Below are 10,070 nucleotides of genomic sequence, written 5' to 3' on the forward strand. Positions count from 1 at the left end.
AGGAATGAATTTTGAAGAGTATTTCTGCACGCTTTCTTACCGGAAGCTTTCTTAGCTTTGTGGCCATCCAGTCTGCCGCCACCTGGCATTCGTCTGGTGGGCTTTCGGCCCTGGGTGCTGCCACCTTCCTAGCAGTCTCGATTGTTCTCAGTGTGCTGCTGCAGCGACCCAGTGCTTCCTGGACAGCTTCTTCAAAAGTGCCATTCTTTCTTCTTTTTCTTTAATGACAATGCCGCAGTTTTCATGGGTAGTTACTCACACACAAAATGTTTGGCAGGAAAAATGAACAGCAGAGCTACCGAGACTGTGGTGTCGACGAAACTCGCACTTGGGAAGGCTGCGCTGGCGGCTGGGCTGTGCTTGTGCCACCGTTGGACCTTGGTGACGCGTGAAAAGAAAAATATCATCCGTTAAGAATGATACAATTTAACATTCCTTGAGACAAGCTCACCTGGAAGATGCTTCAGCCTCAGTCAGGGTTGGACCGAGCAAGCTGAAATACATAGAGAATGTGTTTCGATGTGACAACGGGATATGAAACGTCCAATATGTGGTGCACAGCATTTTACTGCCAGCAAGACAATTTATGCAATGCATTATTATCCGCCTTTGTAAGCACTAAACTATTTCATTTAGCAAGTGTGTTTCATGCATGTGAGTTCTATGATTGATCATTCACAATAAATTCACAAATACCCACCTACAGCAGTCTTCATCCGAATTGCCTATAGTTCTCCCAGAGCATCTGCATTGGCATCAACAAATAATAAACAGAAGGAAGTAGACGTGATACATGGTAGTGCTAATAAAATGTAACAAAGCATACATTTCATCCAGTACTTGTTCAGCAGGCGATGGGCTGGGCCAACTGCATATAAGATTTATCTATGTTGAATGAATATTTGTCACAGTGCCACATGCAGGTCCCAATACGTAAACAGAAAGAAACAAAATACCAATCGCCTGCAGCACTCCAAGTTGACAGTGCCTCTTCGGCCTGCTGCAGGTATCTGTGAGGGCAGGAATCATTATGTAAACACCTAATTTAAGCATTCAAGAACATAGTTAAACATAGGATTAGCACCTACCCATCTTGTGGCAAAGGGATATTCGTGGTTAATCTGGAAAGCAACCACACAGCGAGTATTGTATTCCACGATACACACACATAGATTAACATTTCTCAATTATGCGGCTATATGCAAATAATAAACGATGTCCTGCATCGTACCGTAAAAATCCGAGCAACAAAATAATGAAACAAAAAAGTGAGAGTAATTTAATAGTTTCATAATAACTGCTTCGATAATGTCGCCTATGCGAGAGCAGTGAAATATGAGTTTGCAAGCACGGGATATCGCAGCCATCAGACGGGGGCAGGAAAATATTGAAAATTGGAGTGGTAGGTATGTGGTAACAAATGCAGTCACTAAATGCCGCAACATGGAGAAAGGGCGAGCGCACGGCCGGCAGAAAAGAAAACCGCAAGCAACCGAGTTTATTATTTCTACGTAAAAATGACATGTATGAATGTGTTCTAGGATGAAAACTCCGTATTTAACGAAGAAATACAGAAATACGTCCGGCCGTGCGCCGCCCGAATGCGCCTCGCGCACAGCGCGTAGGCACTTGCCTCTTCAATGTATCGAACAATACAGCACCATTCTTGAACATGATAAGAGAGCGGCCGGATTCAGAAATTAATTCCGCGACTGGACTTGATCAACATAAGATCAAGAATCGTCTGCAATGAACATGCCCGAGAGGGTCATTTCGTTTCCTTCGGCGCGTCAGCTGTTCACGTGAGCCACGGCAAAGCTAAGTCGCATTTCTGAATACGGTAGCAAATGCACCCATGCACTAGCGAGCATACATTTACCCAGGGAGCAGATATTCCAATATATGCACCAGATCAGGTCCCTGGGCGAGCGGGAACAGAGGTGAACCACACTTCACAAGTGCATCTTACTTTTCGGCGTAGTACGGAGTTTGCCGCAGGAAACTGTCAAGCAGATGGTAATATGTCCAATCGCTTTTCGGTTTCCCGTCTCTGCCAGGAGCACCACTCTTGTATGCCTTCCTCTTCTCGAGCGCTACTGTCATCCAGCGGTCGCGGAAATTTTTGACCTTCCCCGCTGCCTGCTCGCCTGCATGGTATACAAACACAATGACATGCTCACACATGTTCCCGACACATTAAGAAAATTTCACCAATTACTCACCTGTCATCCCAAATTGCTGCCCAATAATGTGCCAGCGGTTTGTGCGCAGGTCCTTGTCTTTAAAATCGATGTGCGATTTATCGTATAGGCAGGGATAATCGCGTACAGTTTCTAAAAACGCTTCCATCGTCGTCGAACGTCTTGGTGGCAGTGTGGGAAGGCTTAACAAAAACAGCCCCCTTGACTGGATATGGCCTCTGAGATTTTACGGCGTGCCTGTCTGAGATTTACGGCGTGCGGGTCACGGAGCCCATACATTATGATTCTTAGCATATGCCACAGGTGGCGCCACAGGTGGCGCCACAACAGCGTGGTCGTTTTGCGGCTGCCGCGAAAAATGGGTCTCGCACCCATTCGTGCGTTGCTGCCGCTTTTCGTGAATCTCGCCGCGCGCGTTTTTGTCGCTAGTGTGGACGTACCATTACGATCTCGACTAGGTCTGTTCCGCTCTGCAGCAGTGTGTGCTGTTCGCAGTGTGTAGCTGAATGGGTCCAAAGCGCGGTCAGACAATTCCCAACCCCTTGGGACACGCTCGTCAGCAAACTGCTGACGCTTCAGCTCTGGATGGACTTCGCGCTGAGTTGCCATTCCACGCAGTGCACGGGTCAAGTGACTGCGATGCGGGTGGTGGTAGCTGGTACGCTTAACTTTCTCAGTGTTCGTTTCGCGAGGGTCAGCGAGGCGATAAAGTTCGTCCATCACTTGGTGCGTACTCTATCAGAGACTCATTGAGGTGCTGGGTGCAGTGCTCCAGCTCTCTCCTCAAACGCCACTCCTAGTTCGCAGGCGGAATTCTTTGTGGAAGCTTGCGTTAAACACCTTCATTGTCCTCGCTAGGTTGCCAGCTAGTCGGTACCAGTGGGCAGCTTGTTCTGTCAAAGAGACAGGCACACACGCCCGAGCATTTCAGTGTTCTTTGATTCCTATCACTTGCTGATAATGCAGCAGATGGGCGAGATACTCATTTGCTCCCGTTCTGTCATGGTACCCCGTGTAGATAGGCAAGTCTATTTTAACACGTTCCTGGGCCGCGGGGCTTGGAAATTTTTTTGCAAAATACCCGCTAGGCTGTGCATTACTTGCATCACATTCTGTAAGAGCAACTCGTTTGACTCCAGACTAATGCCCTCGGTGTTGGGCGCCGCCGCTGATGGCGGCGAATGATGAGGCCTAAGTGCCTCATTGACCGTGTCACAGAGCGGCGAGGTGCCCGATGTGGAGCCCTCCCGTATCAGGCCTAAGTCCTTCCAATGCATTAGGGGATGTCACTCGGCTATTCCATGTGGAACGCCGAAGATTTACAAATCCAAGGCCTTCCGAAGACTCGTCAAGTAGGAAGAACTGGTTCTGTGCCGCTAGCTCTGACAGCATGAACAAAGAGTGCTTCTGGGAAACACATCAGAGACGTAGGGAATCAGTTTCCACCGTGCTGAATAGTTTAAACGAACTCAGGCGATGCATCGAAATCAAAAGTGTCGCTCAATTTTAGATTTGGCAGGAGCGTTGAACAGTGTATAGACCATGGAGCATCTCCAGAATGATAAGATACTCTTGCACGGACGCGCGGATTGCACACTGCCGCCTGAGCTGCAGTCTGCTGGGCTTTCAGAACTACACCTCTTGAGAGTGTGCCCTAATCCTCGAGCGAGCTCCTTGAATAACCTCAATTACATCTGCACTGGAGCCAGGGTCATTGCCGGAGGTGCCACCTCTTCCAGAACCATCTCAATCCACACTTCTGTTGGAAGCTAGCATGCAGGCATCTCTTACGTTTCAGTCGCATGGGAACAAACATTTTGTCACAATGTGCTATTATATCGTTTAGTTTCATCCATAGATCATTAACTGCGTCATAATTTTCAAAAGAAAAGGTTTCTAAAGCTACGTCGAGGTAGTCAATAATGCTGACATCGCCAGCTCTCTATTGACGTCTTGAACAGATACATGTGATTCAGTTACTGGACCACCAGCATTAATGTTCCCAATAGTAACTGTTAGCAGCAGTAATTTATGGTCTGATATGCCCTCTTCTATTGTGTGATATCTGCTTCTAGGTGCCTAGAAACAAACGCGAGGTCTAATATTGAATTTGCGAAGTCGGGGCTTTCAGCTGCCATCCTTTGTTACGGTGACAGCAGTCGTTTGCTCCAACAAAGTACACTGTTCAGTTCGCCCCACGTTCGGACGACAAGATAGGGTGTCACTGTTTGTCCAGCCAGCCGGGAGGGCGAGCTTCCATACCAGCTACACGCAGGCGTTACTCTTATGCGACACGTTTCCCCAACCCGTGGCGCAGAGTCGCAGCCACGGCAGGTTGGGATGAAATAGGCAACGGCAGAGCACGCTAGGAAATAGTTTTGTCCTAACGCAAGGTAAAGCACACTGCTGAAGATGTTTTGTCCGATGAAATAAAGTTCAGTAGCTCACCAAGTCGTCGTCGACCGGCGTTGGGTTGTCTGGGGATCGGCTGGCAGGAAGGGATCCTTCGAGGCAGTGTGATGACCCCACATAATGCGCAGGTCCACACGGGACGGAGAGGCAAAGAGACACCGTATGGCTCAGTTTAAACAAACATATATTCAATAATTATACATGATTGTACATCAGAGGCTGGGATGTCCAAGCTTACATGCCGACGCCTTCATGGAGACGATGGGGGGCTCCGGAGCTGCGCTCGATCGGTTGCTGGCAGAAGCTGCATGCTGTCGGGCATTATTGGGAACAGGGAGAGTAGCCAGAGTGCCTTCTCTCCACAGTCCTGGCAGTGCGCGGTCGTACCCATTTTTGCCTTGTGTCGAGTTAATGCACACCGCTTGTGGACCGCACTCCAGTAACAGGTCTTTCTGGGAAGTACTCATTAATGCCATCTCAAAATTAGCCATTTTCTGTCGTATCAGACAATCTTCATCTGCATACAGGTCAACTGGCTCTATGCAGCTCTTGAACTTGTCAATCCACATTCCAAGTTTGAAGAGGTCATTTTTGTTTTTTATTCTTTGGTGTGATTTCTGTACTTCATTTGAAGATTTTCAAGCTTCCTTTGAAGTAATCAGGTGCTTTCGGTCCAGTTAACCAGATGATGAACGTGCAACTGCAGCAACCACCTTAGATGGTACGCCCAATGAGAGTTTCTCTTTCATGCAACCCTTATCAGCCACTGACAAGCACTGATGTTTCAGCTCTTTTGGGTGACAGTAATGTTCAGCCTGATATACTGAAGTCAGTGTAAGTTGTGGTTGCTGTCATTGTAGAAAAACAGTGATTGTTGCACTTCACGCTGCTCTGCGACTTTGCCTGTCATTTCTCATAGAGGCCAGAGCAATGGCAAACGGGGACATTCCTTGTCGCTCGTGGGGTCGACAGTTTTGTCCCACCAGAAATGACAAAATGGGTCGTCTCTCGGGCTTCCTTGTCATCCTCCCAGACTTTCGAATACTGTGCAAGATTGTGCAACAGAGGAAGATGGTTAGCGGCAGTTGACAGAGCAACCTCTGAATGTTAGTCGGCCTGATCGTGATAGTCGCCACCGTGGATGTGCTTGTACATTCCATTTGAACCAGAATCTATGGACAAAGGTGCTGTAGTCCTGACAGGCATATGTACACTGCTTACATTGATTGGTTGCGACAGTTTTGCAGTTGACACACACCTGGGATTGAGATGCCACTGACCACTCCTCTGCAGACAGTTTTGAAACCCCTTCAGAGTTAACAATTCCTGCACCGTCACAGTGTTTGCTGAATTGACCACCTGTGTGGTCCTCACCTTGGCCCTTAGCCTGGGAGATGAGCAGTTTGATGAATCTGTCTCGTGTGAGTTCATATAATACAAGTAACAGCCTGTCCAGCCTCTGGTTGTAGTACTTCCCTTCGAAGTTACAGCTTGAGGTCATTGTGCACATACTTAATATGGATATTCGTTGTCAGGCCAGTGCACACTCTGTAGCACACAGGCCCATGCTCTGGGTGGTTCGAGTATCTCCTTTTGGAGTGCTCGACAAATGTCAGTCCAGACCCAGATTTTGCTGCAAGGAATTTTGATATCAGTGTCTGCAACTGTGTCTTATCAGGGCAATGCATCAATGCATGCAGTGTTTTTTCATGGATTTTTTGTTTTCGGACCTACTGCCCTTGTTGATGATTCCCATCCATCTTCGCCACATATGGAAGATCGAGAGCAATCATTTGCCAAGAGTTCCCATGACTGCAGTCCAAGCACTGGCATATGCTTGTGCACCATCCGACAAGAAAGATTTGGGATTTAGTGCCTCACCAATCCTTTTCTTGATGGCTTTGACAGACCTGAACCTTTTTTTCTCTTGTGTGCTTTCGGAGAGGAGGTACGCGCATGGAATGCCTGGACCGTTTCCTCCAATCACCATTAGTGTTGTCAGCTTGAGGTCGTACCCATTAGTGCCATGTGTCGAGTTAATGCAAACCGCTTGTGGACCGCACTCCAGTAACAGCTCTTTCTGGGAAGTGCTCATTAATGCCATCTCAAAATTAGCCATTTTCTGTTGTATCAGACAATCTTCATCTGCGTACAGGACAACTGGCTCTGAGCTACTTTCGAAATTGTCAGTCCACATTCCATGATTGGCGAGATCAATTTTGTTTTTCTATTCTTTGGTGTGAATTCTGTACTTCATTTGAAGATTTCAAACATCCTTTGAAGTAAGCGCGTGCTTTCGATTTAGTTGACCATATGAAGAACGTGCATCTGCAACAACAACTTTGGATGGTACGCCCAATGAGAGTTTCTCTTTCATGCAACCCTTATCAGCCGCTGACAGACGATGATGTTTCAGCTCTTTTGGGTGACAGTAATGTTCAGCCTGATATACTGAAGTCAGTGTCAGTTGTGGTTGTTGTCATAGTAGAGAAACAGTGACTGTTGCACTTCACGCTGCCCTGCGAATTTTCCTGTCATTTCTCATACAAGCCAGAGCGATGGCAAACAAGGACATTCCTTGTCGCTCTTGGGGTCAACAGTATTGGCCCACCAGAAATGACAAAATGGGTCGTATCTTGGGCTTCCTCGTCATCCTCCGAGACTTTCGAATGCTGTCCAGGATTGTGCAACAGAGAAGAATAGTCAGCGGTAGTTGACAGAGGAACCTCTGAATCATGGTTGTATTTCCGGAAATACAAACAAGAAACACTTATACATGTTAAAAAAAGGCATGTATAATGCTATTAAAAAACCGGCTAAGAAGCCGGCGGCAGCCAGGTTTTGCACAAGTGCACAGGTTTTTCGTACTTTTTATGTACGATAAACAATTCACAGAAAAAAACAAAGGAACATCATATGTCCTTAGCGGCGGTAAGGTGAGTGGCTCAGGGGAAGAAACAGACACAAAAAAAAAAAGGTTAAGAAAAATGGACGAAAAATTTAAAGACAAAGCTACCTGGAGTGCAGGCGACACCGAACTCAAATCAGAAAAGGCGCCTGTAATGCTTTAGGAGAGATAAGGCCTGAAAATAGGGCAAATTTACTGCACCAAAGAGTATTGCTCTTAGAAAAAACCTACAAATGGGAGTGCCATTTAAAAAGGAATAGAAGATGATGCTTATGACAATGAGTGAATGAGAAAAAAAAAATTGAATCACAATAAATAAAGTGATTCAGTCATACAAAAAATGTTATGCCTGAGTCATACAAACACAAGCATACCAAACAAAAAGGAGGTATGTGTGCATGTCTATGTATGCACCCACGCATATTTACATATGTATGTCCGCATACACACACATACAACAAAAAAGGTGACTTGAACGGAAAAAAATGAGCTAGTCAGAAGGGCAGCAAAATCATGCCAATTACGCAAAACAGCTTAAGACTAAGTGTTAATGAGGGCACAGGTGCTTAACCAAACCAAATGAGATCCCTTGCAGAAAGCCCAATTTCCTTTGCTGCCTTCCTGGTGCCAGCACAAAGGAGCCCAGGTGATCCAAACGAGAGACCCAGAACCTTGCGAGGTGTCTCCCTTTGAAAAGATGTCCAGCAAGAGGATGTACTTCTCTCGCTTGATCTGACACATGTGCTCCAATGTCTCGGTGCTGTAATCCCAGGTGACTGCCACATCTAAAATGTACGTGCAGTGGGGCAGGTACAGAACGATATCTGGTCTGTGCCTGGTCCCGTCACGATCGGTGAAGAGTTTCTCTCGCGTCACCTGGGCACCAGGATGGATTTTTAGTAATTTGGCGGCAATTGCGTCCGCGCTGGAGTTATGGCGTTTTAATGCGTGGGAGGCTGACGGAGTCGTACTTGCCAGTGATGTGGGGGGATTGTTTCTGGCTTTCGTTTACATTGACGGCACATGCGGGACTTTGGATCACTGATTGGTCGGCAGTCGGCGCCAGTCCCCTCCACTTCTTCGTTGGTCCTTGTCTTTTCGCGCTGCATTCGTTAACCATGATCACTGACCAACAAGCCCAAACAGCCACCCTAGTTAACCTCTGAATGTTCATCGGCCTGATCGTGATAGTCGCCACCATGGATATGCTTGCACATTCCATTCACACCAGAATCTATGGACACAGGTGCTGCAGTCCTGACAGGCATATGTGCCCTGCTTACATTGATTGGTCGCGACAGTTTTGCAGTTGACACACACCTGGGATTGAGATGCCACAGTCCGCTCCTCTGCAGACAGTTTTGAAACCCCTTCAGAGTTAACAATTCCTGCACCCTCACAGTGTTTGGTGAATTGACCACCTGTGTGCTCCTCACCTTGGCCCTTAGCCTGGGAGATGAGCAGTTTGATGAATCTGCCTGGTGTGAGTTCATATAATACAAGTAATAGCCTGTCCAGCCTCTGGTTGTAGTACTTCCCTTCGAAGTGACCGCTTGATGTCATTGTTCACATACTTAATATGGATATTCGTTGTCAGCCCCGTGCACACTCTGTAGCACACGGGCCCATGCTCTGGGTGGTTCGAGTATCTCCTTTTGGAGTACTCGACAAATGTCAGTCCAGACCCAGATTTTTCTGCAAGGAATTTTGATATCAGTGTCTGGAACTGTGTCTTATCAGGGCAATGCATCAATGCATGCAGTGTTTTTTTCACGGATTTTTTGTTTTCGGACCTATTGACCTTGTTGATATTTCCCATCCATCTTCGCCACGCATGGAAGATGGAGAGCAGTCATTTGCCAGGAGTGCCCATGACTGCAGTCCATGCGTTGGCATATGCTTGTGTACCATCCGACAAGAAAGATTTGGGATTTAGTGTCTCACCAATCCTTTTCTTGATGGCTTTGACAGACCTGAACCTTTTTTTCACTTGTGTGCTTTTGGAGAGGAGGTTCGCACATGGAATGCCTGAACCATTGCCTCCAATCATCGTTAGTGTTGTCAGCTTGAGGTCGTACCCATTAGTGCCATGTGTCGAGTTAATGCAAACCGCTTGTGGACCGCACTCCAGTAACAGCTCTTTCTGGGAAGTGCTCATTAATGCCATCTCAAAATTAGCCATTTTCTGTTGTATCAGACAATCTTCATCTGCGTACATGACAACTGGCTCTGAGCGGCTCTTGAATTTGTGAATCCACATTTCATGATTGACGAGATCATTTTTGTTTGTTCTTTGGTGTCAATTCTGTACTTCGTTTGAAGATTTTGACCATCCTTTGAAGTAGGTGCTTTCGGTCCAGATAACCAGATGATGAACGTGCAACTGCAACAACCACCTTAGATGGCACGCCCAATGAGAGTTTGTCTTTCATGCAACCCTTATCAGCCACTGACAAGCTCTGATGTTTCAGCTCTTTTGGGTGACAGTAATGTTCAGCCTGATATACTGAAGTCAGTGTCAGTTGTGGTTGCTGTCATTGTAGAGAAAC

The 10,070-nt window shown here is 46.8% G+C and overlaps 1 long non-coding RNA gene across 1 annotated transcript in view; it reads left to right on the forward strand.

The window, feature by feature from the left end:
• LOC149370132 (uncharacterized) overlaps positions 1-10,070 on the forward strand; it is a 106,975-nt gene that overhangs the window by 51,206 nt on the left and 45,699 nt on the right. The gene's annotated exons all lie outside the window — the stretch shown is intronic.

The sequence above is a fragment of the Amblyomma mixtum genome, chromosome 1 (assembly GCF_055824585.1).
Source record: "Amblyomma mixtum isolate Tamu chromosome 1, ASM5582458v1, whole genome shotgun sequence".
In the NCBI taxonomy this organism is placed as follows: domain Eukaryota; kingdom Metazoa; phylum Arthropoda; class Arachnida; order Ixodida; family Ixodidae; genus Amblyomma; species Amblyomma mixtum.